General features: G+C 45.8%; 1 pseudogene; it reads right to left on the bottom strand.

Moving 5' to 3' along the window:
* Positions 1-4,497: 4,497 nt before the first annotated feature.
* Positions 4,498-4,598, bottom strand: LOC126004840 (uncharacterized; annotated as a pseudogene).
* Positions 4,599-4,855: the final 257 nt, after the last annotated feature.

The following is a 4,855-nucleotide window of genomic DNA, read 5'->3' as shown; positions in this document are numbered from 1 at the left end:
AGGTTGGACGGCCGAGCCCGGGCCATGGGAATTCCCGTTATAAAGTCCCCGGAGGGGCGGAGCGCAGGCCGCCCCGAATGATTGACGCCCAGTGAAGCCCGTAGCAGCCGACCCTCCGGCAGGTGGAAGCCAATGGGAGAAGGGAGAGAGGGGCTGCTGGCCGGGCCACCCCACCCTGGAGCTCCTCCAAAGTGGGCTCCCGAGAGAGCATTTTTTTCAACAGCTCCTTTGGAGGCCCAAGGGCTCTGCACGCCCCCTGCCACCCACCCACCTACCCCAGAACCTGGATGCCCAGCTAGCTGGCTTTCAAGCAATGAAGTTTCCAGTAAGAATTAGGGGCCGGGTAGGTGGCGCTGGAGGTAAGGTGTCTGCCTTGCAAGCGCTAGCCAAGGAAGGACCTCGGTTCGATCCCCCGGCGTCCCATATGGTCCACCCAAGCCAGGGGCGATTTCTGAGCACATAGCCAGGAGTAACCCCTGAGCGTCAAACGGGTGTGGCCCAAAAACCAAAAAAAAAAAAAAAAAAAAAAAAAAAAAAAAAAGAATTAGGAAGCCCTCCTGAATTGCCCTGTTGAATTATAGCAGCTGGCCCATTGCTCAAATGCATACTAGAGGGCAGAGGCACAGGGATATCTGCTTTTTCCCATTCCCCACACCCAGGCATCTATACAAAAATCGGGTGACTGACATCAAGGGCAGACTTTTTGGGTGGTCTTGCTTAGGGGATAGACTTGCTTCCTTCTTTCCAAGAAGGATCGAAAGGGGAACCCCCACCCAAGTCCTATAGCTGTCCCTTCCCCAGAAGAGCACATGGCTAGCAGCTGTGGGGCATGAGGGGGTCTGCAGGAGTAGAGCAAGGCCTAGCTAGTGACTGCCCAGTCATTGCTTCCGAATCCAAACCAAAGGACGTCATGTTCTGCAATGTGGGAGCATCTGGATTTTTCAGAAAAGCCATGGTCTCCTAGAAGTGGGGAGGGAGGATTGATTTAGAGAATGTTTGTGGGGGCTGTGAGATCAGGGGTGGATAAGAAGCAGAGGAGAGATCTCCTGTCTGTCCATCTCTTGAGCAGGAAGCACAATACTGAGGGTAGGTAAGGCTTCTGCCTTGCGAGAGAGTGATCCTAGTTCCATTCCCATATGGTCCCACCAGTCCCTGCCAGGAGCGATTACTGAGCTCAGAGGCAGAAATAAAGCTAGTTAGCACCACTAGGTGTGACTAAAAAAATAAATTTTTAAAAAAAGAAAACATATGGCAGCCAGATTTATTTGGAGATGGTCTCCTGGAGTGCTCTGCCCAAAGAGGCTTCTAGAGGACAGTTCTGGAGTGGGTCAGAGGCAGGGACACCGATCCAAAGGGAAGCAAGGTGGTTCTGTTCAACCTAGTAATGCCACTGTGAGCCGGTTGTCTGCCTGGGACAAGGATTTTCCATTCACCAGGTGAGATCCTTAATTCCAGCTGCACCTGAGCCTGAAGCGTACCTAACCTAGCTGCATTCTGCCTCTTTCTGCCTTAGGTAAACTAACTTCTCACCTGCATTCCTCTTTGCCCACTCCCCATGCTGGCCAGACAGCCTCCATTGTCATCCTTTCTTTAAAAAGCACACCTGAATGTAACTACCACTCCCTACTTAAAAGCCTTCACCTCTAACTCAGTAACCCTCCAAAGCCCAATCTGGATACTCATAGGGTAACAAAATATTGTTTGTCCCCTGAAACAAGCAAACAAAAAACACCTGCCTGTCCTCCTTGGCTGGGAGCAGGTCCTGCAGAGTACAATGTAGACCTAATCAGAGTGGGTGCAAATCCAGGGGGTGCCACCTAGTGGTATAATCGAGCACAAGCCACTTTGCTTGCCTGGTCCAGTTTTTTGGGTCTTTTGTTTTCCCCCTCTGTAGAATGAGGATAAAGATAGTGTCCACCAGTACACATCCAGGGACCACCACCAACAACAACAGCAACAAAAAACTCTAGCCTAGCTTTTGGTCTACGATCTGTCCAACAAACAAGAGCTCCAATTCCAGAGGTCTGACGGAGACAGCCGCAACTGAACGGGTCTTCTGGAAACATAACGAAAGACTTTATCCCAGGCTCCATCCTAGAAGCAACATAATGACCAAGACCACCAACTACAGAAGATGGATTAAAACGACACTGAAGAAGCAGAATTGCTAGAACCACAAAGAAAGCCTTCATCATAAGCTCCATTCCTTGAGCTGCACAGTCACCAAGATCTCTAGATACCATCCATGACAAAGAAGAAGTCTTCCATATACCACGAAAACACCGAGGGGAGAGTAAATGATCATGCAAGGAGTCTATAGCTAATCCCATGACAGTACACTTGGGGGGGACCCTGTATCTCCTAGGCCAAGGGAATTCCCTCTATAATATCCCCAATAGTTACTGTGCCTATGCAGGGGGGGAAGAAAAAAAAAAGCACAAAACAATCATTTTTCTACATATTTATTTATCGATTGATCGATTTTTTTGACGTCTTTATATTAGTGTAGAGATTGAAGTTGATGTCTCCAATATTATTTTATTTTATCTTATCTTTCTCTTTCTTTTTGCACTCCGGCATGAGTTGATTTCAGAACCGAGACTCTTGTGTGATGCTTGTCTTTATTGCTGTGGTGCTCACTGGATATTTAATTTGATATTTCTTTCTGTATTGTGGTGGTGGTGTTTCAATTGCCTTTTTCACATCCTCAAACTGAGGTTGAAATCCTCTGGAAGGACTCTGCCTATTTTCAGCATATTTGACTTCTTTTTTTTTTCTCTTATTTTGTACCCCCAATCTATTGCTTTTCTTTCCTTCAAACAAACCACATAACTCGATTTATCTAGCTCCACTTCTTAAATAGAGGGGGAGACAGGGAAGGGTACCACGACCAAACAGATATATGATCACTAATAGTGAGCTGGACAAAGAGGGGACCACCTACTCTAGCAGTCCGGGGGGTGATGGTGGGGTATATGGGTTGCAGAAGGGGAACTGGGATGGGGGGAGGACAAATTTGGTGATGAGTATTCCCCTGATTCAATGTTGATATGTACCTAAAATACTACTGTGAAAGACATGTAAGCCATTATGATCAAAATAAAAATTAAAAAACAAAACAAAAGATAGTGTCCACTTCATAGGCTGTCAGGATTAAAGGAGGAATTGATGGGACCCTTTGAAAGGTTAAGTAAGAAATGCCACCATCTGAGATATGAAAAGGGCAGGAACAATGGCTCATCTCACATGATCCTTGGCATGATCCTTAGAGAGATGTAGAGCCATCCTTACAGGTACAGACATTTGATGGAGTTGTGACTTGCCTGGCCTCGTTTGGTTGTTAAACGATGGGTAAGAGTTAAATTCAGATTACCAAGTCAAATTCTGTCTCCCATGGGGGATGACTGCAAAGGCTCAACTGCCATTTATGGGGTTAGGCATGTCCTTTGTGCCAGCTGGGAAGTTCCCCAGTGGTCTGAAAGGGAGCAGAGACCTATGGGCATCATTGTACTTCAGGGAAAGAGAATATTGTAACTGCCAAGTTAAACCCTTCATGGCTTCACACTGCCACCTGAGCATACCCAACCAATGGGTGTGTTTCTTTCTGTTGCTGGAATTATTGAGAGATCTATTGGAGAAAGTACATATATTTAAGATGAATCCTAGTGTCTGACAAAACAAAATGCTCAGGGGTAAGATAGAGAGTCTTTTCCATTCCTAACACCAAATGCTGCTTTCCAGCCTCCCTCCCCTATAAAGAAAATACTAATTTTCAAGTGGTCTCTGGTCTAGAAGCCTGTATTATTCTGGATTTTAACCATGTAGCTTAGTTTAAAATATGAGCGACTGCTTTCCAATTACTTTGCTCAGCAAATATTTTCTTTTGCTCTGGTTGGCATGCAGGGCCTGCTGTAACCATGGCCATTGTTCAAATGATGCATTTTCTTCTACTAACTCCTCCCAAGCTCCGAGAAGGTTAGAAATTCCAGAGAGCTACCAGTCCTAAAGTTTTTATGCCAGACTTGATCTTCTGATCCAAGCAAGAAGTGAATTGACAAGTCCTCCTTTCCCCGGAGGCCAGGCTTATGGTCCAAAAATAAATCTAACTATTCTGGCATCTGGTCTGTCCAGTTTCAGCCATACTCCTTGTCCGAGTATGTCCTTCTATTTGTAAGGGGATATTTCTGTAGAAGAAAAATAATACTTTATATCCCGCATTGAGGTTTGCAGACTCAAACATTTAATACTAACTAGGAATGTCTGTTTCAAATACATCTATATTTCTATCTGATCCAGGGAAGACTTGCCTCATCTCCTGTGCAGAGAACAACCTTTCCACTCATATAACCAGGGCTCAGGTGCATTTCCTTCTGCACTCAAAACAATGCTTATTTTTATGCACGTCCTTTGGAAGCTGACACTCCTAAGAGGTTATTATGTATAAGAGACACAAAGAAGATACTCCTAAGGCTCCTGGAAAGTACTATTACTGAGCACAGAATCCTGAGATACCTAGAAGGCCAGATTCTTGAGCAGGGGACATGCTAATCTTCTCTGTATCGTTCCAATTTTAGTATATGTGCTGCCGAAGCGAGCACCCTAGAAGGCCAGATTCTATAACACTGATCACTGGGCCAAGGTGGATAGTATATGTCTCGTTATACAGAAGAGGTTCACCCAGAGATATAGCCAAGGTCAACCTTTAGAATCCAAAAAATAAAAACATAGGTGTGCTGGAGTGATAGCACAGTGATAGGGTGTTCGGCCCAGGATGGACCCAGGTTCAATACCCGGCATTCCATATGGTTCCCCAAGCCTGCCAGGAGCTCAGTGACTACTGAGCGCAGAACCAGGA

This window comes from Suncus etruscus, chromosome 3, assembly GCF_024139225.1.
Source record: "Suncus etruscus isolate mSunEtr1 chromosome 3, mSunEtr1.pri.cur, whole genome shotgun sequence".
Taxonomy (NCBI): Eukaryota; Metazoa; Chordata; class Mammalia; order Eulipotyphla; family Soricidae; genus Suncus; species Suncus etruscus.
The sequence above is the reverse complement of the archived record's forward strand: the minus strand, read 5'-3'. Positions and strand labels throughout refer to the sequence as shown.